Source organism: Lathyrus oleraceus, chromosome 7, assembly GCF_024323335.1.
Source record: "Lathyrus oleraceus cultivar Zhongwan6 chromosome 7, CAAS_Psat_ZW6_1.0, whole genome shotgun sequence".
NCBI lineage: Eukaryota > Viridiplantae > Streptophyta > Magnoliopsida > Fabales > Fabaceae > Lathyrus > Lathyrus oleraceus.
In genome coordinates this window covers 223,684,855-223,710,489 of record NC_066585.1, presented here as the reverse complement: position 1 = coordinate 223,710,489, position 25,635 = coordinate 223,684,855, and the positions used below count along the sequence as shown (strand labels likewise).

General features: G+C 31.1%; 12 non-coding genes across 12 annotated transcripts; all 12 read left to right on the top strand.

Moving 5' to 3' along the window:
* Positions 1–1,869: 1,869 nt before the first annotated feature.
* TRNAS-AGA (transfer RNA serine (anticodon AGA)) lies at positions 1,870–1,951 on the top strand. The gene has a single exon. It is a non-coding gene; the product is annotated as a tRNA-Ser (tRNA).
* Positions 1,952–3,880: 1,929 nt separating this feature from the next.
* Positions 3,881–3,962, top strand: TRNAS-AGA (transfer RNA serine (anticodon AGA)). Its single transcript has one exon. It is a non-coding gene; the product is annotated as a tRNA-Ser (tRNA).
* A 1,929-nt stretch (positions 3,963–5,891) lies between these two features.
* On the top strand, positions 5,892–5,973 carry TRNAS-AGA (transfer RNA serine (anticodon AGA)). Its single transcript has one exon. It is a non-coding gene; the product is annotated as a tRNA-Ser (tRNA).
* Positions 5,974–7,902: 1,929 nt separating this feature from the next.
* TRNAS-AGA (transfer RNA serine (anticodon AGA)) lies at positions 7,903–7,984 on the top strand. Its single transcript has one exon. It is a non-coding gene; the product is annotated as a tRNA-Ser (tRNA).
* Positions 7,985–9,913: 1,929 nt separating this feature from the next.
* On the top strand, positions 9,914–9,995 carry TRNAS-AGA (transfer RNA serine (anticodon AGA)). The gene has a single exon. It is a non-coding gene; the product is annotated as a tRNA-Ser (tRNA).
* A 1,929-nt stretch (positions 9,996–11,924) lies between these two features.
* Positions 11,925–12,006, top strand: TRNAS-AGA (transfer RNA serine (anticodon AGA)). The gene has a single exon. It is a non-coding gene; the product is annotated as a tRNA-Ser (tRNA).
* Positions 12,007–13,847: 1,841 nt separating this feature from the next.
* On the top strand, positions 13,848–13,929 carry TRNAS-AGA (transfer RNA serine (anticodon AGA)). The gene has a single exon. It is a non-coding gene; the product is annotated as a tRNA-Ser (tRNA).
* A 1,928-nt stretch (positions 13,930–15,857) lies between these two features.
* Positions 15,858–15,939, top strand: TRNAS-AGA (transfer RNA serine (anticodon AGA)). Its single transcript has one exon. It is a non-coding gene; the product is annotated as a tRNA-Ser (tRNA).
* A 1,928-nt stretch (positions 15,940–17,867) lies between these two features.
* TRNAS-AGA (transfer RNA serine (anticodon AGA)) lies at positions 17,868–17,949 on the top strand. The gene has a single exon. It is a non-coding gene; the product is annotated as a tRNA-Ser (tRNA).
* A 1,929-nt stretch (positions 17,950–19,878) lies between these two features.
* On the top strand, positions 19,879–19,960 carry TRNAS-AGA (transfer RNA serine (anticodon AGA)). Its single transcript has one exon. It is a non-coding gene; the product is annotated as a tRNA-Ser (tRNA).
* A 1,928-nt stretch (positions 19,961–21,888) lies between these two features.
* TRNAS-AGA (transfer RNA serine (anticodon AGA)) lies at positions 21,889–21,970 on the top strand. Its single transcript has one exon. It is a non-coding gene; the product is annotated as a tRNA-Ser (tRNA).
* A 1,929-nt stretch (positions 21,971–23,899) lies between these two features.
* Positions 23,900–23,981, top strand: TRNAS-AGA (transfer RNA serine (anticodon AGA)). The gene has a single exon. It is a non-coding gene; the product is annotated as a tRNA-Ser (tRNA).
* The last annotated feature ends 1,654 nt before the right edge of the window (positions 23,982–25,635 follow it).

The window sequence follows — 25,635 nt, the reverse complement described above, 5'->3', positions numbered from 1 at the left end:
AATTGTAAATTGATTAAATTCAACCTACCTCTTTTACAATAAGGATTATTAGAAACACATCATTTTTTAGGAAATCCAATGTATCACTTATTTAATCCGAGAAGTTTATGATTTTAATAAAAAAAAGCAAGGAGATTAACAACATATCTTGTTCATCTGTTTTGTCAAAACTCAATTTGAAATCTTTGTATTCTTAAATTGGGGTTTTCGGATTCCCCTATTTTACAATCTTATAGATTTTTCTAGATCCCGTGTGTGTTTATCCTATGGCATAATCGTTATTGATGTGAGAAATATATTGTAGAACTGTAAAATAACTTCAACTACAATAAACTCTTTTAACATTTATATTTCAATATTTCCTTTGAAAATGCTTAAAGATCTAATGTCCACTGATTTTGGAGAGCTTAGTTTTCGCAAAGGAAACATAGTTTCACTTTGAGATCTTTAACTCTGATGTTTCACATCAATGATTCATCATCATAATCCGACATGCAAAAAATGTTATTTTTTTCAAAAGAGAGGGAGAAAAGTGTAGTGATACCATAAAAAACTAGTATCATAATCATATAATATAATTGACTAAAGGTAAAGCTAACTAAAATGTGTGCAAAGATCGACAAACTTGCAAGTTTAAGTTCAGCCAAACGTTCCTCCTTCGGTAGTTAGCCAAGAGAGCATACACTTTTCTGAACATTACTCAAATGAATCGTTTCAGAATCTACTAGAGTTTTTCTTTGTCACAAATACTATTGTCACAATTAAAATACATTAGAACATGATTACTGGGATTTATGACCATGTTAACTGTGAAAAGCACCACAAAGCAAAGAAAGTGAATATTATGGACCCACGACTTAGGAAAGATGCATACAAAGGATAAAATCAATGAAACACGTTTTGAAAAAAATGACACCAAGCCAATTACGGGAACCACGTGCGTCATAGTGTAGGGTACCCTCATGAATTATACCGGTAAAGTACTTAATAAGGAAACATTTCAACAGGCCCAACTCTATTGCTATAAAGATATTTTTCTCTATAAATACATCATCCCATAAATTAGTGCATATTTGGAATAAATAAATAAATCCATACTTAACTCTTTATCTTATTGAAGAAACGTTTAATGCATTTCTTTGGTTAGTAGTTCAAATACCCACACATTATGTATAATAATCTTTAGAGTGGTCAAGAAACCCATAGTTAAGATATATAAATTCCCCCATAATGTATTTATTTGAATTATACATAATGGTCTTTGAAAGGTAATATTTGATGATAGGTAACTTTTGTAGTTCTGTAACAAATTTTGCACCCCCAGTGGAACATTGTGATATATACTTCTGACAAATTCCAACTACAAGGTGAATACTAAGTATTGCGTTCGGACTTGCTTTAAGAAAATATTTATGCAACATGGATAAACCACCACCATCATCTACAAGGAGGTTTGGGAAACAACAACCAGATGAGCCTTAGCAAACAATGAGAAATGCCAACAATCATTCCCATACTTTCGATTATAAAGTTGCGTTGTTTTTATTAACATGGGGAACTAGTGGTAACGACTATGTCTATCATTAATGAACAATGGTACTTATGGATACATCATATCATGTATCAAGTCTCTACGTAACTTGTTGACATTTTTATCTAAAATCAGTTATTTTTAAAATATGTATGTTTCTTTATTTTATTACATTCTCTAGTGATTGCTCGACCAAAGGCTTGTTTAAGATTAATTGTGTGGCACTTACTGCTATGTTTTTAAATTTATTAGTACTTATTATGGTTAAAGAGTAATAAATTATTATTCTTACAAAATAAATATTGTGATAGAACTAATAAGAATAAATTCATAACAACGTGGACGTGCCGGAGTGGTTATCGGGCATGACTAGAAATCATGTGGGCTTTGCCCGCGCAGGTTTGAATCCTGCCGTCCACGAATTTTCTTAATAATTTTTTTTACGTATAAGGGCACCCAAATTTTATTCATATTAAAAAATTTGTAAATTGATTAAGTTCAACCTACCTCTTTTACAATAAGGATTATTAGAAACACATCATTTTTTAGGAAATCCAATGTATCACTTATTTAATCCGTGAAGTTTATGATTTTAATAAAAAAAAGCAAGGAGATTAACAACATATTTTGTTCATCTGTTTTGACAAAACTCAATTTGAAATCTTTGTATTATTAAATTGGGGTTTTCGGACTCCCCTATTTTACAATCTTATAGATTTTTCTAGATCCCGTGTTTGTTTATCATACGGCATAATCGTTATTGATGTGAGAAATATATGGTAGAACTGTAAAATAACTTCAACTACAATAAACTCTTTTAACATTTCTATTTCAATATTTCCTTTGAAAATGCTTAAAGATCTAATGATCACTGATTTTGGAGAGCTTAGTTTTCGCAAAGGAAACATAGTTTCACTTTAAGATCTTTAACTCTGATGTTTCACATCAATGATTCATCATCATAATCCGACATGCAAAAAATGTTATTTTTTTCAAAAGAGAGGGAGAAAAGTGTAGTGATACCATAAAAAACAAGTATCATAATCATATTAAATAATTGACTAAAGGTAAAGCTAACTAAAATATGTGCAAAGATCGACAAACTTGCAAGTTTAAGTTCAGCCAAATGTTCCTCCTTCGGTAGTTAGCCAAGAGAGCATACACTTTTCTGAACATTACTCAAATGAATCGTTTCAGAATCTACTAGAGTTTTTCTTGGTCACAAATACTCTTGTCACAATTAAAATACATTAGAACATGATTACTGGGATTTATGACCATGTTAAGTGTGAAAAGCACCACAAAGCAAAGAAAGTGAATATTATGGACCCACGACTTAGGAAAGATGCATACAAAGGATAAAATCAATGAAACACGTTGAGAAAAAAATGACACCAAGCCAATTATGGGAACCACGTGCGTCATAGTGTAGGGTACCCTCATGAATTATACCGGTAAAGTACTTAATAAGGAAACATTTCAACAGGCCCCAACTCTATTGCTATACAGATATTTTTCTCTATGAATACATCATCCCATAAATTAGTGCATATTTGGAATAAATAAATAAATCCATACTTAACTCTTTATCTTATTGAAGAAACGTTTAATGCATTTCTTTGACTAGTAGTTCAAATACCCACACATTATATATAATAATCTTTAGAGTGGTCAAGAAACCCATAGTTAAGATATATAAATTCCCCCATAATGTATTTATTTGAATCATACATAATGGTCTTTGAAAGGTAATATTTGATGATAGGTAACTTTTGTAGTTCTGTAACAAATTTTGCACCCCCAGTGGAACATTGTGATATATACTTCTGACAAATTCCAACTACAAGGTGAATACTAAGTATTGCGTTCGGACTTGCTTTAAGAAAATATTTATGCAACATGGATAAACCACCACCATCATCTACAAGGAGGTTTGGGAAACAACAACCAGATGAGCCTTAGCAAACAATGAGAAATGCCAACAATCATTCCCACACTTTCGATTATAAAGTTGCGTTGTTTTTATTAACATGGGGAACTAGTGGTAACGACTATGTCTATCATTAAAGAACAATGGTACTTATGGATACATGATATCATGTATCAAGTCTCTACATAACTTGTTGACATTTTTATCTAAAATCAGTTATTTTTAAAATATGTATGTTTCTTTATTTTATTACATTCTCTAGTGATTGCTCGACCAAAGGCTTGTTTAAGATTAATTGTGTGGCACTTACTGCTATGTTTTTAAATTTATTAGTACTTATTATGGTTAAAGAGTAATAAATTATTATTCTTACAAAATAAATATTGTGATAGAACTAATAAGAATAAATTCATAACAACGTGGACGTGCCGGAGTGGTTATCGGGCATGACTAGAAATCATGTGGGCTTTGCCCGCGCAGGTTCGAATCCTGCCGTCCACGAATTTTCTTAATAATTTTTTTTACGTATAAGGGCACCCAAATTTTATTCATATTAAAAAAATTGTAAATTGATTAAATTCAACCTACCTCTTTTACAATAAGGATTATTAGAAACACATCATTTTTTAGGAAATCCAATGTATCACTTATTTAATCCGAGAAGTTTATGATTTTAATAAAAAAAAGCAAGGAGATTAACAACATATTTTGTTCATCTGTTTTGACAAAACTCAATTTGAAATCTTTGTATTATTAAATTGGGGTTTTCGGACTCCCCTATTTTACAATCTTATAGATTTTTCTAGATCCCGTGTTTGTTTATCATACGGCATAATCGTTATTGATGTGAGAAATATATGGTAGAACTGTAAAATAACTTCAACTAGAATAAACTCTTTTAACATTTCTATTTCAATATTTCCTTTGAAAATGCTTAAAGATCTAATGATCACTGATTTTGGAGAGCTTAGTTTTCGCAAAGGAAACATAGTTTCACTTTAAGATCTTTAACTCTGATGTTTCACATCAATGATTCATCATCATAATCCGACATGCAAAAAATGTTATTTTTTTCAAAAGAGAGGGAGAAAAGTGTAGTGATACCATAAAAAACAAGTATCATAATCATATTAAATAATTGACTAAAGGTAAAGCTAACTAAAATATGTGCAAAGATCGACAAACTTGCAAGTTTAAGTTCAGCCAAATGTTCCTCCTTCGGTAGTTAGCCAAGAGAGCATACACTTTTCTGAACATTACTCAAATGAATCGTTTCAGAATCTACTAGAGTTTTTCTTGGTCACAAATACTCTTGTCACAATTAAAATACATTAGAACATGATTACTGGGATTTATGACCATGTTAAGTGTGAAAAGCACCACAAAGCAAAGAAAGTGAATATTATGGACCCACGACTTAGGAAAGATGCATACAAAGGATAAAATCAATGAAACACGTTGAGAAAAAAATGACACCAAGCCAATTATGGGAACCACGTGCGTCATAGTGTAGGGTACCCTCATGAATTATACCGGTAAAGTACTTAATAAGGAAACATTTCAACAGGCCCCAACTCTATTGCTATACAGATATTTTTCTCTATGAATACATCATCCCATAAATTAGTGCATATTTGGAATAAATAAATAAATCCATACTTAACTCTTTATCTTATTGAAGAAACGTTTAATGCATTTCTTTGACTAGTAGTTCAAATACCCACACATTATATATAATAATCTTTAGAGTGGTCAAGAAACCCATAGTTAAGATATATAAATTCCCCCATAATGTATTTATTTGAATCATACATAATGGTCTTTGAAAGGTAATATTTGATGATAGGTAACTTTTGTAGTTCTGTAACAAATTTTGCACCCCCAGTGGAACATTGTGATATATACTTCTGACAAATTCCAACTACAAGGTGAATACTAAGTATTGCGTTCGGACTTGCTTTAAGAAAATATTTATGCAACATGGATAAACCACCACCATCATCTACAAGGAGGTTTGGGAAACAACAACCAGATGAGCCTTAGCAAACAATGAGAAATGCCAACAATCATTCCCACACTTTCGATTATAAAGTTGCGTTGTTTTTATTAACATGGGGAACTAGTGGTAACGACTATGTCTATCATTAAAGAACAATGGTACTTATGGATACATGATATCATGTATCAAGTCTCTACATAACTTGTTGACATTTTTATCTAAAATCAGTTATTTTTAAAATATGTATGTTTCTTTATTTTATTACATTCTCTAGTGATTGCTCGACCAAAGGCTTGTTTAAGATTAATTGTGTGGCACTTACTGCTATGTTTTTAAATTTATTAGTACTTATTATGGTTAAAGAGTAATAAATTATTATTCTTACAAAATAAATATTGTGATAGAACTAATAAGAATAAATTCATAACAACGTGGACGTGCCGGAGTGGTTATCGGGCATGACTAGAAATCATGTGGGCTTTGCCCGCGCAGGTTCGAATCCTGCCGTCCACGAATTTTCTTAATAATTTTTTTTACGTATAAGGGCACCCAAATTTTATTCATATTAAAAAAATTGTAAATTGATTAAATTCAACCTACCTCTTTTACAATAAGGATTATTAGAAACACATCATTTTTTAGGAAATCCAATGTATCACTTATTTAATCCGAGAAGTTTATGATTTTAATAAAAAAAAGCAAGGAGATTAACAACATATTTTGTTCATCTGTTTTGACAAAACTCAATTTGAAATCTTTGTATTATTAAATTGGGGTTTTCGGACTCCCCTATTTTACAATCTTATAGATTTTTCTAGATCCCGTGTTTGTTTATCATACGGCATAATCGTTATTGATGTGAGAAATATATGGTAGAACTGTAAAATAACTTCAACTAGAATAAACTCTTTTAACATTTCTATTTCAATATTTCCTTTGAAAATGCTTAAAGATCTAATGATCACTGATTTTGGAGAGCTTAGTTTTCGCAAAGGAAACATAGTTTCACTTTAAGATCTTTAACTCTGATGTTTCACATCAATGATTCATCATCATAATCCGACATGCAAAAAATGTTATTTTTTTCAAAAGAGAGGGAGAAAAGTGTAGTGATACCATAAAAAACAAGTATCATAATCATATTAAATAATTGACTAAAGGTAAAGCTAACTAAAATATGTGCAAAGATCGACAAACTTGCAAGTTTAAGTTCAGCCAAATGTTCCTCCTTCGGTAGTTAGCCAAGAGAGCATACACTTTTCTGAACATTACTCAAATGAATCGTTTCAGAATCTACTAGAGTTTTTCTTGGTCACAAATACTCTTGTCACAATTAAAATACATTAGAACATGATTACTGGGATTTATGACCATGTTAAGTGTGAAAAGCACCACAAAGCAAAGAAAGTGAATATTATGGACCCACGACTTAGGAAAGATGCATACAAAGGATAAAATCAATGAAACACGTTGAGAAAAAAATGACACCAAGCCAATTATGGGAACCACGTGCGTCATAGTGTAGGGTACCCTCATGAATTATACCGGTAAAGTACTTAATAAGGAAACATTTCAACAGGCCCCAACTCTATTGCTATACAGATATTTTTCTCTATGAATACATCATCCCATAAATTAGTGCATATTTGGAATAAATAAATAAATCCATACTTAACTCTTTATCTTATTGAAGAAACGTTTAATGCATTTCTTTGACTAGTAGTTCAAATACCCACACATTATATATAATAATCTTTAGAGTGGTCAAGAAACCCATAGTTAAGATATATAAATTCCCCCATAATGTATTTATTTGAATCATACATAATGGTCTTTGAAAGGTAATATTTGATGATAGGTAACTTTTGTAGTTCTGTAACAAATTTTGCACCCCCAGTGGAACATTGTGATATATACTTCTGACAAATTCCAACTACAAGGTGAATACTAAGTATTGCGTTCGGACTTGCTTTAAGAAAATATTTATGCAACATGGATAAACCACCACCATCATCTACAAGGAGGTTTGGGAAACAACAACCAGATGAGCCTTAGCAAACAATGAGAAATGCCAACAATCATTCCCACACTTTCGATTATAAAGTTGCGTTGTTTTTATTAACATGGGGAACTAGTGGTAACGACTATGTCTATCATTAAAGAACAATGGTACTTATGGATACATGATATCATGTATCAAGTCTCTACATAACTTGTTGACATTTTTATCTAAAATCAGTTATTTTTAAAATATGTATGTTTCTTTATTTTATTACATTCTCTAGTGATTGCTCGACCAAAGGCTTGTTTAAGATTAATTGTGTGGCACTTACTGCTATGTTTTTAAATTTATTAGTACTTATTATGGTTAAAGAGTAATAAATTATTATTCTTACAAAATAAATATTGTGATAGAACTAATAAGAATAAATTCATAACAACGTGGACGTGCCGGAGTGGTTATCGGGCATGACTAGAAATCATGTGGGCTTTGCCCGCGCAGGTTCGAATCCTGCCGTCCACGAATTTTCTTAATAATTTTTTTTACGTATAAGGGCACCCAAATTTTATTCATATTAAAAAAATTGTAAATTGATTAAATTCAACCTACCTCTTTTACAATAAGGATTATTAGAAACACATCATTTTTTAGGAAATCCAATGTATCACTTATTTAATCCGAGAAGTTTATGATTTTAATAAAAAAAAGCAAGGAGATTAACAACATATTTTGTTCATCTGTTTTGACAAAACTCAATTTGAAATCTTTGTATTATTAAATTGGGGTTTTCGGACTCCCCTATTTTACAATCTTATAGATTTTTCTAGATCCCGTGTTTGTTTATCATACGGCATAATCGTTATTGATGTGAGAAATATATGGTAGAACTGTAAAATAACTTCAACTAGAATAAACTCTTTTAACATTTCTATTTCAATATTTCCTTTGAAAATGCTTAAAGATCTAATGATCACTGATTTTGGAGAGCTTAGTTTTCGCAAAGGAAACATAGTTTCACTTTAAGATCTTTAACTCTGATGTTTCACATCAATGATTCATCATCATAATCCGACATGCAAAAAATGTTATTTTTTTCAAAAGAGAGGGAGAAAAGTGTAGTGATACCATAAAAAACAAGTATCATAATCATATTAAATAATTGACTAAAGGTAAAGCTAACTAAAATATGTGCAAAGATCGACAAACTTGCAAGTTTAAGTTCAGCCAAATGTTCCTCCTTCGGTAGTTAGCCAAGAGAGCATACACTTTTCTGAACATTACTCAAATGAATCGTTTCAGAATCTACTAGAGTTTTTCTTGGTCACAAATACTCTTGTCACAATTAAAATACATTAGAACATGATTACTGGGATTTATGACCATGTTAAGTGTGAAAAGCACCACAAAGCAAAGAAAGTGAATATTATGGACCCACGACTTAGGAAAGATGCATACAAAGGATAAAATCAATGAAACACGTTGAGAAAAAAATGACACCAAGCCAATTATGGGAACCACGTGCGTCATAGTGTAGGGTACCCTCATGAATTATACCGGTAAAGTACTTAATAAGGAAACATTTCAACAGGCCCCAACTCTATTGCTATACAGATATTTTTCTCTATGAATACATCATCCCATAAATTAGTGCATATTTGGAATAAATAAATAAATCCATACTTAACTCTTTATCTTATTGAAGAAACGTTTAATGCATTTCTTTGACTAGTAGTTCAAATACCCACACATTATATATAATAATCTTTAGAGTGGTCAAGAAACCCATAGTTAAGATATATAAATTCCCCCATAATGTATTTATTTGAATCATACATAATGGTCTTTGAAAGGTAATATTTGATGATAGGTAACTTTTGTAGTTCTGTAACAAATTTTGCACCCCCAGTGGAACATTGTGATATATACTTCTGACAAATTCCAACTACAAGGTGAATACTAAGTATTGCGTTCGGACTTGCTTTAAGAAAATATTTATGCAACATGGATAAACCACCACCATCATCTACAAGGAGGTTTGGGAAACAACAACCAGATGAGCCTTAGCAAACAATGAGAAATGCCAACAATCATTCCCACACTTTCGATTATAAAGTTGCGTTGTTTTTATTAACATGGGGAACTAGTGGTAACGACTATGTCTATCATTAAAGAACAATGGTACTTATGGATACATGATATCATGTATCAAGTCTCTACATAACTTGTTGACATTTTTATCTAAAATCAGTTATTTTTAAAATATGTATGTTTCTTTATTTTATTACATTCTCTAGTGATTGCTCGACCAAAGGCTTGTTTAAGATTAATTGTGTGGCACTTACTGCTATGTTTTTAAATTTATTAGTACTTATTATGGTTAAAGAGTAATAAATTATTATTCTTACAAAATAAATATTGTGATAGAACTAATAAGAATAAATTCATAACAACGTGGACGTGCCGGAGTGGTTATCGGGCATGACTAGAAATCATGTGGGCTTTGCCCGCGCAGGTTCGAATCCTGCCGTCCACGAATTTTCTTAATAATTTTTTTTACGTATAAGGGCACCCAAATTTTATTCATATTAAAAAAATTGTAAATTGATTAAATTCAACCTACCTCTTTTACAATAAGGATTATTAGAAACACATCATTTTTTAGGAAATCCAATGTATCACTTATTTAATCCGAGAAGTTTATGATTTTAATAAAAAAAAGCAAGGAGATTAACAACATATTTTGTTCATCTGTTTTGACAAAACTCAATTTGAAATCTTTGTATTATTAAATTGGGGTTTTCGGACTCCCCTATTTTACAATCTTATAGATTTTTCTAGATCCCGTGTTTGTTTATCATACGGCATAATCGTTATTGATGTGAGAAATATATGGTAGAACTGTAAAATAACTTCAACTAGAATAAACTCTTTTAACATTTCTATTTCAATATTTCCTTTGAAAATGCTTAAAGATCTAATGATCACTGATTTTGGAGAGCTTAGTTTTCGCAAAGGAAACATAGTTTCACTTTAAGATCTTTAACTCTGATGTTTCACATCAATGATTCATCATCATAATCCGACATGCAAAAAATGTTATTTTTTTCAAAAGAGAGGGAGAAAAGTGTAGTGATACCATAAAAAACAAGTATCATAATCATATTAAATAATTGACTAAAGGTAAAGCTAACTAAAATATGTGCAAAGATCGACAAACTTGCAAGTTTAAGTTCAGCCAAATGTTCCTCCTTCGGTAGTTAGCCAAGAGAGCATACACTTTTCTGAACATTACTCAAATGAATCGTTTCAGAATCTACTAGAGTTTTTCTTGGTCACAAATACTCTTGTCACAATTAAAATACATTAGAACATGATTACTGGGATTTATGACCATGTTAAGTGTGAAAAGCACCACAAAGCAAAGAAAGTGAATATTATGGACCCACGACTTAGGAAAGATGCATACAAAGGATAAAATCAATGAAACACGTTGAGAAAAAAATGACACCAAGCCAATTATGGGAACCACGTGCGTCATAGTGTAGGGTACCCTCATGAATTATACCGGTAAAGTACTTAATAAGGAAACATTTCAACAGGCCCCAACTCTATTGCTATACAGATATTTTTCTCTATGAATACATCATCCCATAAATTAGTGCATATTTGGAATAAATAAATAAATCCATACTTAACTCTTTATCTTATTGAAGAAACGTTTAATGCATTTCTTTGACTAGTAGTTCAAATACCCACACATTATATATAATAATCTTTAGAGTGGTCAAGAAACCCATAGTTAAGATATATAAATTCCCCCATAATGTATTTATTTGAATCATACATAATGGTCTTTGAAAGGTAATATTTGATGATAGGTAACTTTTGTAGTTCTGTAACAAATTTTGCACCCCCAGTGGAACATTGTGATATATACTTCTGACAAATTCCAACTACAAGGTGAATACTAAGTATTGCGTTCGGACTTGCTTTAAGAAAATATTTATGCAACATGGATAAACCACCACCATCATCTACAAGGAGGTTTGGGAAACAACAACCAGATGAGCCTTAGCAAACAATGAGAAATGCCAACAATCATTCCCACACTTTCGATTATAAAGTTGCGTTGTTTTTATTAACATGGGGAACTAGTGGTAACGACTATGTCTATCATTAAAGAACAATGGTACTTATGGATACATGATATCATGTATCAAGTCTCTACATAACTTGTTGACATTTTTATCTAAAATCAGTTATTTTTAAAATATGTATGTTTCTTTATTTTATTACATTCTCTAGTGATTGCTCGACCAAAGGCTTGTTTAAGATTAATTGTGTGGCACTTACTGCTATGTTTTTAAATTTATTAGTACTTATTATGGTTAAAGAGTAATAAATTATTATTCTTACAAAATAAATATTGTGATAGAACTAATAAGAATAAATTCATAACAACGTGGACGTGCCGGAGTGGTTATCGGGCATGACTAGAAATCATGTGGGCTTTGCCCGCGCAGGTTCGAATCCTGCCGTCCACGAATTTTCTTAATAATTTTTTTTACGTATAAGGGCACCCAAATTTTATTCATATTAAAAAAATTGTAAATTGATTAAATTCAACCTACCTCTTTTACAATAAGGATTATTAGAAAAAACAATGTATCATTTTTTTGAAATAACAACTTTTATCAATTTGAAATTATTAAATTGGGGTTTTCGGACTCCCCTATTTTACAATCTTATAGATTTTTCTAGATCCCGTGTTTGTTTATCATACGGCATAATCGTTATTGATGTGAGAAATATATGGTAGAACTGTAAAATAACTTCAACTAGAATAAACTCTTTTAACATTTCTATTTCAATATTTCCTTTGAAAATGCTTAAAGATCTAATGATCACTGATTTTGGAGAGCTTAGTTTTCGCAAAGGAAACATAGTTTCACTTTAAGATCTTTAACTCTGATGTTTCACATCAATGATTCATCATCATAATCCGACATGCAAAAAATGTTATTTTTTTCAAAAGAGAGGGAGAAAAGTGTAGTGATACCATAAAAAACAAGTATCATAATCATATTAAATAATTGACTAAAGGTAAAGCTAACTAAAATATGTGCAAAGATCGACAAACTTGCAAGTTTAAGTTCAGCCAAATGTTCCTCCTTCGGTAGTTAGCCAAGAGAGCATACACTTTTCTGAACATTACTCAAATGAATCGTTTCAGAATCTACTAGAGTTTTTCTTGGTCACAAATACTCTTGTCACAATTAAAATACATTAGAACATGATTACTGGGATTTATGACCATGTTAAGTGTGAAAAGCACCACAAAGCAAAGAAAGTGAATATTATGGACCCACGACTTAGGAAAGATGCATACAAAGGATAAAATCAATGAAACACGTTGAGAAAAAAATGACACCAAGCCAATTATGGGAACCACGTGCGTCATAGTGTAGGGTACCCTCATGAATTATACCGGTAAAGTACTTAATAAGGAAACATTTCAACAGGCCCCAACTCTATTGCTATACAGATATTTTTCTCTATGAATACATCATCCCATAAATTAGTGCATATTTGGAATAAATAAATAAATCCATACTTAACTCTTTATCTTATTGAAGAAACGTTTAATGCATTTCTTTGACTAGTAGTTCAAATACCCACACATTATATATAATAATCTTTAGAGTGGTCAAGAAACCCATAGTTAAGATATATAAATTCCCCCATAATGTATTTATTTGAATCATACATAATGGTCTTTGAAAGGTAATATTTGATGATAGGTAACTTTTGTAGTTCTGTAACAAATTTTGCACCCCCAGTGGAACATTGTGATATATACTTCTGACAAATTCCAACTACAAGGTGAATACTAAGTATTGCGTTCGGACTTGCTTTAAGAAAATATTTATGCAACATGGATAAACCACCACCATCATCTACAAGGAGGTTTGGGAAACAACAACCAGATGAGCCTTAGCAAACAATGAGAAATGCCAACAATCATTCCCACACTTTCGATTATAAAGTTGCGTTGTTTTTATTAACATGGGGAACTAGTGGTAACGACTATGTCTATCATTAAAGAACAATGGTACTTATGGATACATGATATCATGTATCAAGTCTCTACATAACTTGTTGACATTTTTATCTAAAATCAGTTATTTTTAAAATATGTATGTTTCTTTATTTTATTACATTCTCTAGTGATTGCTCGACCAAAGGCTTGTTTAAGATTAATTGTGTGGCACTTACTGCTATGTTTTTAAATTTATTAGTACTTATTATGGTTAAAGAGTAATAAATTATTATTCTTACAAAATAAATATTGTGATAGAACTAATAAGAATAAATTCATAACAACGTGGACGTGCCGGAGTGGTTATCGGGCATGACTAGAAATCATGTGGGCTTTGCCCGCGCAGGTTCGAATCCTGCCGTCCACGAATTTTCTTAATAATTTTTTTTACGTATAAGGGCACCCAAATTTTATTCATATTAAAAAATTGTAAATTGATTAAATTCAACCTACCTCTTTTACAATAAGGATTATTAGAAACACATCATTTTTTAGGAAATCCAATGTATCACTTATTTAATCCGAGAAGTTTATGATTTTAATAAAAAAAAGCAAGGAGATTAACAACATATTTTGTTCATCTGTTTTGACAAAACTCAATTTGAAATCTTTGTATTATTAAATTGGGGTTTTCGGACTCCCCTATTTTACAATCTTATAGATTTTTCTAGATCCCGTGTTTGTTTATCATACGGCATAATCGTTATTGATGTGAGAAATATATGGTAGAACTGTAAAATAACTTCAACTAGAATAAACTCTTTTAACATTTCTATTTCAATATTTCCTTTGAAAATGCTTAAAGATCTAATGATCACTGATTTTGGAGAGCTTAGTTTTCGCAAAGGAAACATAGTTTCACTTTAAGATCTTTAACTCTGATGTTTCACATCAATGATTCATCATCATAATCCGACATGCAAAAAATGTTATTTTTTTCAAAAGAGAGGGAGAAAAGTGTAGTGATACCATAAAAAACAAGTATCATAATCATATTAAATAATTGACTAAAGGTAAAGCTAACTAAAATATGTGCAAAGATCGACAAACTTGCAAGTTTAAGTTCAGCCAAATGTTCCTCCTTCGGTAGTTAGCCAAGAGAGCATACACTTTTCTGAACATTACTCAAATGAATCGTTTCAGAATCTACTAGAGTTTTTCTTGGTCACAAATACTCTTGTCACAATTAAAATACATTAGAACATGATTACTGGGATTTATGACCATGTTAAGTGTGAAAAGCACCACAAAGCAAAGAAAGTGAATATTATGGACCCACGACTTAGGAAAGATGCATACAAAGGATAAAATCAATGAAACACGTTGAGAAAAAAATGACACCAAGCCAATTATGGGAACCACGTGCGTCATAGTGTAGGGTACCCTCATGAATTATACCGGTAAAGTACTTAATAAGGAAACATTTCAACAGGCCCCAACTCTATTGCTATACAGATATTTTTCTCTATGAATACATCATCCCATAAATTAGTGCATATTTGGAATAAATAAATAAATCCATACTTAACTCTTTATCTTATTGAAGAAACGTTTAATGCATTTCTTTGACTAGTAGTTCAAATACCCACACATTATATATAATAATCTTTAGAGTGGTCAAGAAACCCATAGTTAAGATATATAAATTCCCCCATAATGTATTTATTTGAATCATACATAATGGTCTTTGAAAGGTAATATTTGATGATAGGTAACTTTTGTAGTTCTGTAACAAATTTTGCACCCCCAGTGGAACATTGTGATATATACTTCTGACAAATTCCAACTACAAGGTGAATACTAAGTATTGCGTTCGGACTTGCTTTAAGAAAATATTTATGCAACATGGATAAACCACCACCATCATCTACAAGGAGGTTTGGGAAACAACAACCAGATGAGCCTTAGCAAACAATGAGAAATGCCAACAATCATTCCCACACTTTCGATTATAAAGTTGCGTTGTTTTTATTAACATGGGGAACTAGTGGTAACGACTATGTCTATCATTAAAGAACAATGGTACTTATGGATACATGATATCATGTATCAAGTCTCTACATAACTTGTTGACATTTTTATCTAAAATCAGTTATTTTTAAAATATGTATGTTTCTTTATTTTATTACATTCTCTAGTGATTGCTCGACCAAAGGCTTGTTTAAGATTAATTGTGTGGCACTTACTGCTATGTTTTTAAATTTATTAGTACTTATTATGGTTAAAGAGTAATAAATTATTATTCTTACAAAATAAATATTGTGATAGAACTAATAAGAATAAATTCATAACAACGTGGACGTGCCGGAGTGGTTATCGGGCATGACTAGAAATCATGTGGGCTTTGCCCGCGCAGGTTCGAATCCTGCCGTCCACGAATTTTCTTAATAATTTTTTTTACGTATAAGGGCACCCAAATTTTATTCATATTAAAAAATTGTAAATTGATTAAATTCAACCTACCTCTTTTACAATAAGGATTATTAGAAACACATCATTTTTTAGGAAATCCAATGTATCACTTATTTAATCCGAGAAGTTTATGATTTTAATAAAAAAAAGCAAGGAGATTAACAACATATTTTGTTCATCTGTTTTGACAAAACTCAATTTGAAATCTTTGTATTATTAAATTGGGGTTTTCGGACTCCCCTATTTTACAATCTTATAGATTTTTCTAGATCCCGTGTTTGTTTATCATACGGCATAATCGTTATTGATGTGAGAAATATATGGTAGAACTGTAAAATAACTTCAACTAGAATAAACTCTTTTAACATTTCTATTTCAATATTTCCTTTGAAAATGCTTAAAGATCTAATGATCACTGATTTTGGAGAGCTTAGTTTTCGCAAAGGAAACATAGTTTCACTTTAAGATCTTTAACTCTGATGTTTCACATCAATGATTCATCATCATAATCCGACATGCAAAAAATGTTATTTTTTTCAAAAGAGAGGGAGAAAAGTGTAGTGATACCATAAAAAACAAGTATCATAATCATATTAAATAATTGACTAAAGGTAAAGCTAACTAAAATATGTGCAAAGATCGACAAACTTGCAAGTTTAAGTTCAGCCAAATGTTCCTCCTTCGGTAGTTAGCCAAGAGAGCATACACTTTTCTGAACATTACTCAAATGAATCGTTTCAGAATCTACTAGAGTTTTTCTTGGTCACAAATACTCTTGTCACAATTAAAATACATTAGAACATGATTACTGGGATTTATGACCATGTTAAGTGTGAAAAGCACCACAAAGCAAAGAAAGTGAATATTATGGACCCACGACTTAGGAAAGATGCATACAAAGGATAAAATCAATGAAACACGTTGAGAAAAAAATGACACCAAGCCAATTATGGGAACCACGTGCGTCATAGTGTAGGGTACCCTCATGAATTATACCGGTAAAGTACTTAATAAGGAAACATTTCAACAGGCCCCAACTCTATTGCTATACAGATATTTTTCTCTATGAATACATCATCCCATAAATTAGTGCATATTTGGAATAAATAAATAAATCCATACTTAACTCTTTATCTTATTGAAGAAACGTTTAATGCATTTCTTTGACTAGTAGTTCAAATACCCACACATTATATATAATAATCTTTAGAGTGGTCAAGAAACCCATAGTTAAGATATATAAATTCCCCCATAATGTATTTATTTGAATCATACATAATGGTCTTTGAAAGGTAATATTTGATGATAGGTAACTTTTGTAGTTCTGTAACAAATTTTGCACCCCCAGTGGAACATTGTGATATATACTTCTGACAAATTCCAACTACAAGGTGAATACTAAGTATTGCGTTCGGACTTGCTTTAAGAAAATATTTATGCAACATGGATAAACCACCACCATCATCTACAAGGAGGTTTGGGAAACAACAACCAGATGAGCCTTAGCAAACAATGAGAAATGCCAACAATCATTCCCACACTTTCGATTATAAAGTTGCGTTGTTTTTATTAACATGGGGAACTAGTGGTAACGACTATGTCTATCATTAAAGAACAATGGTACTTATGGATACATGATATCATGTATCAAGTCTCTACATAACTTGTTGACATTTTTATCTAAAATCAGTTATTTTTAAAATATGTATGTTTCTTTATTTTATTACATTCTCTAGTGATTGCTCGACCAAAGGCTTGTTTAAGATTAATTGTGTGGCACTTACTGCTATGTTTTTAAATTTATTAGTACTTATTATGGTTAAAGAGTAATAAATTATTATTCTTACAAAATAAATATTGTGATAGAACTAATAAGAATAAATTCATAACAACGTGGACGTGCCGGAGTGGTTATCGGGCATGACTAGAAATCATGTGGGCTTTGCCCGCGCAGGTTCGAATCCTGCCGTCCACGAATTTTCTTAATAATTTTTTTTACGTATAAGGGCACCCAAATTTTATTCATATTAAAAAAATTGTAAATTGATTAAATTCAACCTACCTCTTTTACAATAAGGATTATTAGAAACACATCATTTTTTAGGAAATCCAATGTATCACTTATTTAATCCGAGAAGTTTATGATTTTAATAAAAAAAAGCAAGGAGATTAACAACATATTTTGTTCATCTGTTTTGACAAAACTCAATTTGAAATCTTTGTATTATTAAATTGGGGTTTTCGGACTCCCCTATTTTACAATCTTATAGATTTTTCTAGATCCCGTGTTTGTTTATCATACGGCATAATCGTTATTGATGTGAGAAATATATGGTAGAACTGTAAAATAACTTCAACTAGAATAAACTCTTTTAACATTTCTATTTCAATATTTCCTTTGAAAATGCTTAAAGATCTAATGATCACTGATTTTGGAGAGCTTAGTTTTCGCAAAGGAAACATAGTTTCACTTTAAGATCTTTAACTCTGATGTTTCACATCAATGATTCATCATCATAATCCGACATGCAAAAAATGTTATTTTTTTCAAAAGAGAGGGAGAAAAGTGTAGTGATACCATAAAAAACAAGTATCATAATCATATTAAATAATTGACTAAAGGTAAAGCTAACTAAAATATGTGCAAAGATCGACAAACTTGCAAGTTTAAGTTCAGCCAAATGTTCCTCCTTCGGTAGTTAGCCAAGAGAGCATACACTTTTCTGAACATTACTCAAATGAATCGTTTCAGAATCTACTAGAGTTTTTCTTGGTCACAAATACTCTTGTCACAATTAAAATACATTAGAACATGATTACTGGGATTTATGACCATGTTAAGTGTGAAAAGCACCACAAAGCAAAGAAAGTGAATATTATGGACCCACGACTTAGGAAAGATGCATACAAAGGATAAAATCAATGAAACACGTTGAGAAAAAAATGACACCAAGCCAATTATGGGAACCACGTGCGTCATAGTGTAGGGTACCCTCATGAATTATACCGGTAAAGTACTTAATAAGGAAACATTTCAACAGGCCCCAACTCTATTGCTATACAGATATTTTTCTCTATGAATACATCATCCCATAAATTAGTGCATATTTGGAATAAATAAATAAATCCATACTTAACTCTTTATCTTATTGAAGAAACGTTTAATGCATTTCTTTGACTAGTAGTTCAAATACCCACACATTATATATAATAATCTTTAGAGTGGTCAAGAAACCCATAGTTAAGATATATAAATTCCCCCATAATGTATTTATTTGAATCATACATAATGGTCTTTGAAAGGTAATATTTGATGATAGGTAACTTTTGTAGTTCTGTAACAAATTTTGCACCCCCAGTGGAACATTGTGATATATACTTCTGACAAATTCCAACTACAAGGTGAATACTAAGTATTGCGTTCGGACTTGCTTTAAGAAAATATTTATGCAACATGGATAAACCACCACCATCATCTACAAGGAGGTTTGGGAAACAACAACCAGATGAGCCTTAGCAAACAATGAGAAATGCCAACAATCATTCCCACACTTTCGATTATAAAGTTGCGTTGTTTTTATTAACATGGGGAACTAGTGGTAACGACTATGTCTATCATTAAAGAACAATGGTACTTATGGATACATGATATCATGTATCAAGTCTCTACATAACTTGTTGACATTTTTATCTAAAATCAGTTATTTTTAAAATATGTATGTTTCTTTATTTTATTACATTCTCTAGTGATTGCTCGACCAAAGGCTTGTTTAAGATTAATTGTGTGGCACTTACTGCTATGTTTTTAAATTTATTAGTACTTATTATGGTTAAAGAGTAATAAATTATTATTCTTACAAAATAAATATTGTGATAGAACTAATAAGAATAAATTCATAACAACGTGGACGTGCCGGAGTGGTTATCGGGCATGACTAGAAATCATGTGGGCTTTGCCCGCGCAGGTTCGAATCCTGCCGTCCACGAATTTTCTTAATAATTTTTTTTACGTATAAGGGCACCCAAATTTTATTCATATTAAAAAATTGTAAATTGATTAAATTCAACCTACCTCTTTTACAATAAGGATTATTAGAAACACATCATTTTTTAGGAAATCCAATGTATCACTTATTTAATCCGAGAAGTTTATGATTTTAATAAAAAAAAGCAAGGAGATTAACAACATATTTTGTTCATCTGTTTTGACAAAACTCAATTTGAAATCTTTGTATTATTAAATTGGGGTTTTCGGACTCCCCTATTTTACAATCTTATAGATTTTTCTAGATCCCGTGTTTGTTTATCATACGGCATAATCGTTATTGATGTGAGAAATATATGGTAGAACTGTAAAATAACTTCAACTAGAATAAACTCTTTTAACATTTCTATTTCAATATTTCCTTTGAAAATGCTTAAAGATCTAATGATCACTGATTTTGGAGAGCTTAGTTTTCGCAAAGGAAACATAGTTTCACTTTAAGATCTTTAACTCTGATGTTTCACATCAATGATTCATCATCATAATCCGACATGCAAAAAATGTTATTTTTTTCAAAAGAGAGGGAGAAAAGTGTAGTGATACCATAAAAAACAAGTATCATAATCATATTAAATAATTGACTAAAGGTAAAGCTAACTAAAATATGTGCAAAGATCGACAAACTTGCAAGTTTAAGTTCAGCCAAATGTTCCTCCTTCGGTAGTTAGCCAAGAGAGCATACACTTTTCTGAACATTACTCAAATGAATCGTTTCAGAATCTACTAGAGTTTTTCTTGGTCACAAATACTCTTGTCACAATTAAAATACATTAGAACATGATTACTGGGATTTATGACCATGTTAAGTGTGAAAAGCACCACAAAGCAAAGAAAGTGAATATTATGGACCCACGACTTAGGAAAGATGCATACAAAGGATAAAATCAATGAAACACGTTGAGAAAAAAATGACACCAAGCCAATTATGGGAACCACGTGCGTCATAGTGTAGGGTACCCTCATGAATTATACCGGTAAAGTACTTAATAAGGAAACATTTCAACAGGCCCCAACTCTATTGCTATACAGATATTTTTCTCTATGAATACATCATCCCATAAATTAGTGCATATTTGGAATAAATAAATAAATCCATACTTAACTCTTTATCTTATTGAAGAAACGTTTAATGCATTTCTTTGACTAGTAGTTCAAATACCCACACATTATATATAATAATCTTTAGAGTGGTCAAGAAACCCATAGTTAAGATATATAAATTCCCCCATAATGTATTTATTTGAATCATACATAATGGTCTTTGAAAGGTAATATTTGATGATAGGTAACTTTTGTAGTTCTGTAACAAATTTTGCACCCCCAGTGGAACATTGTGATATATACTTCTGACAAATTCCAACTACAAGGTGAATACTAAGTATTGCGTTCGGACTTGCTTTAAGAAAATATTTATGCAACATGGATAAACCACCACCATCATCTACAAGGAGGTTTGGGAAACAACAACCAGATGAGCCTTAGCAAACAATGAGAAATGCCAACAATCATTCCCACACTTTCGATTATAAAGTTGCGTTGTTTTTATTAACATGGGGAACTAGTGGTAACGACTATGTCTATCATTAAAGAACAATGGTACTTATGGATACATGATATCATGTATCAAGTCTCTACATAACTTGTTGACATTTTTATCTAAAATCAGTTATTTTTAAAATATGTATGTTTCTTTATTTTATTACATTCTCTAGTGATTGCTCGACCAAAGGCTTGTTTAAGATTAATTGTGTGGCACTTACTGCTATGTTTTTAAATTTATTAGTACTTATTATGGTTAAAGAGTAATAAATTATTATTCTTACAAAATAAATATTGTGATAGAACTAATAAGAATAAATTCATAACAACGTGGACGTGCCGGAGTGGTTATCGGGCATGACTAGAAATCATGTGGGCTTTGCCCGCGCAGGTTCGAATCCTGCCGTCCACGAATTTTCTTAATAATTTTTTTTACGTATAAGGGCACCCAAATTTTATTCATATTAAAAAAATTGTAAATTGATTAAATTCAACCTACCTCTTTTACAATAAGGATTATTAGAAACACATCATTTTTTAGGAAATCCAATGTATCACTTATTTAATCCGAGAAGTTTATGATTTTAATAAAAAAAAGCAAGGAGATTAACAACATATTTTGTTCATCTGTTTTGACAAAACTCAATTTGAAATCTTTGTATTATTAAATTGGGGTTTTCGGACTCCCCTATTTTACAATCTTATAGATTTTTCTAGATCCCGTGTTTGTTTATCATACGGCATAATCGTTATTGATGTGAGAAATATATGGTAGAACTGTAAAATAACTTCAACTAGAATAAACTCTTTTAACATTTCTATTTCAATATTTCCTTTGAAAATGCTTAAAGATCTAATGATCACTGATTTTGGAGAGCTTAGTTTTCGCAAAGGAAACATAGTTTCACTTTAAGATCTTTAACTCTGATGTTTCACATCAATGATTCATCATCATAATCCGACATGCAAAAAATGTTATTTTTTTCAAAAGAGAGGGAGAAAAGTGTAGTGATACCATAAAAAACAAGTATCATAATCATATTAAATAATTGACTAAAGGTAAAGCTAACTAAAATATGTGCAAAGATCGACAAACTTGCAAGTTTAAGTTCAGCCAAATGTTCCTCCTTCGGTAGTTAGCCAAGAGAGCATACACTTTTCTGAACATTACTCAAATGAATCGTTTCAGAATCTACTAGAGTTTTTCTTGGTCACAAATACTCTTGTCACAATTAAAATACATTAGAACATGATTACTGGGATTTATGACCATGTTAAGTGTGAAAAGCACCACAAAGCAAAGAAAGTGAATATTATGGACCCACGACTTAGGAAAGATGCATACAAAGGATAAAATCAATGAAACACGTTGAGAAAAAAATGACACCAAGCCAATTATGGGAACCACGTGCGTCATAGTGTAGGGTACCCTCATGAATTATACCGGTAAAGTACTTAATAAGGAAACATTTCAACAGGCCCCAACTCTATTGCTATACAGATATTTTTCTCTATGAATACATCATCCCATAAATTAGTGCATATTTGGAATAAATAAATAAATCCATACTTAACTCTTTATCTTATTGAAGAAACGTTTAATGCATTTCTTTGACTAGTAGTTCAAATACCCACACATTATATATAATAATCTTTAGAGTGGTCAAGAAACCCATAGTTAAGATATATAAATTCCCCCATAATGTATTTATTTGAATCATACATAATGGTCTTTGAAAGGTAATATTTGATGATAGGTAACTTTTGTAGTTCTGTAACAAATTTTGCACCCCCAGTGGAACATTGTGATATATACTTCTGACAAATTCCAACTACAAGGTGAATACTAAGTATTGCGTTCGGACTTGCTTTAAGAAAATATTTATGCAACATGGATAAACCACCACCATCATCTACAAGGAGGTTTGGGAAACAACAACCAGATGAGCCTTAGCAAACAATGAGAAATGCCAACAATCATTCCCACACTTTCGATTATAAAGTTGCGTTGTTTTTATTAACATGGGGAACTAGTGGTAACGACTATGTCTATCATTAAAGAACAATGGTACTTATGGATACATGATATCATGTATCAAGTCTCTACATAACTTGTTGACATTTTTATCTAAAATCAGTTATTTTTAAAATATGTATGTTTCTTTATTTTATTACATTCTCTAGTGATTGCTCGACCAAAGGCTTGTTTAAGATTAATTGTGTGGCACTTACTGCTATGTTTTTAAATTTATTAGTACTTATTATGGTTAAAGAGTAATAAATTATTATTCTTACAAAATAAATATTGTGATAGAACTAATAAGAATAAATTCATAACAACGTGGACGTGCCGGAGTGGTTATCGGGCATGACTAGAAATCATGTGGGCTTTGCCCGCGCAGGTTCGAATCCTGCCGTCCACGAATTTTCTTAATAATTTTTTTTACGTATAAGGGCACCCAAATTTTATTCATATTAAAAAAATTGTAAATTGATTAAATTCAACCTACCTCTTTTACAATAAGGATTATTAGAAACACATCATTTTTTAGGAAATCCAATGTATCACTTATTTAATCCGAGAAGTTTATGATTTTAATAAAAAAAAGCAAGGAGATTAACAACATATTTTGTTCATCTGTTTTGACAAAACTCAATTTGAAATCTTTGTATTATTAAATTGGGGTTTTCGGACTCCCCTATTTTACAATCTTATAGATTTTTCTAGATCCCGTGTTTGTTTATCATACGGCATAATCGTTATTGATGTGAGAAATATATGGTAGAACTGTAAAATAACTTCAACTAGAATAAACTCTTTTAACATTTCTATTTCAATATTTCCTTTGAAAATGCTTAAAGATCTAATGATCACTGATTTTGGAGAGCTTAGTTTTCGCAAAGGAAACATAGTTTCACTTTAAGATCTTTAACTCTGATGTTTCACATCAATGATTCATCATCATAATCCGACATGCAAAAAATGTTATTTTTTTCAAAAGAGAGGGAGAAAAGTGTAGTGATACCATAAAAAACAAGTATCATAATCATATTAAATAATTGACTAAAGGTAAAGCTAACTAAAATATGTGCAAAGATCGACAAACTTGCAAGTTTAAGTTCAGCCAAATGTTCCTCCTTCGGTAGTTAGCCAAGAGAGCATACACTTTTCTGAACATTACTCAAATGAATCGTTTCAGAATCTACTAGAGTTTTTCTTGGTCACAAATACTCTTGTCACAATTAAAATACATTAGAACATGATTACTGGGATTTATGACCATGTTAAGTGTGAAAAGCACCACAAAGCAAAGAAAGTGAATATTATGGACCCACGACTTAGGAAAGATGCATACAAAGGATAAAATCAATGAAACACGTTGAGAAAAAAATGACACCAAGCCAATTATGGGAACCACGTGCGTCATAGTGTAGGGTACCCTCATGAATTATACCGGTAAAGTACTTAATAAGGAAACATTTCAACAGGCCCCAACTCTATTGCTATACAGATATTTTTCTCTATGAATACATCATCCCATAAATTAGTGCATATTTGGAATAAATAAATAAATCCATACTTAACTCTTTATCTTATTGAAGAAACGTTTAATGCATTTCTTTGACTAGTAGTTCAAATACCCACACATTATATATAATAATCTTTAGAGTGGTCAAGAAACCCATAGTTAAGATATATAAATTCCCCCATAATGTATTTATTTGAATCATACATAATGGTCTTTGAAAGGTAATATTTGATGATAGGTAACTTTTGTAGTTCTGTAACAAATTTTGCACCCCCAGTGGAACATTGTGATATATACTTCTGACAAATTCCAACTACAAGGTGAATACTAAGTATTGCGTTCGGACTTGCTTTAAGAAAATATTTATGCAACATGGATAAACCACCACCATCATCTACAAGGAGGTTTGGGAAACAACAACCAGATGAGCCTTAGCAAACAATGAGAAATGCCAACAATCATTCCCACACTTTCGATTATAAAGTTGCGTTGTTTTTATTAACATGGGGAACTAGTGGTAACGACTATGTCTATCATTAAAGAACAA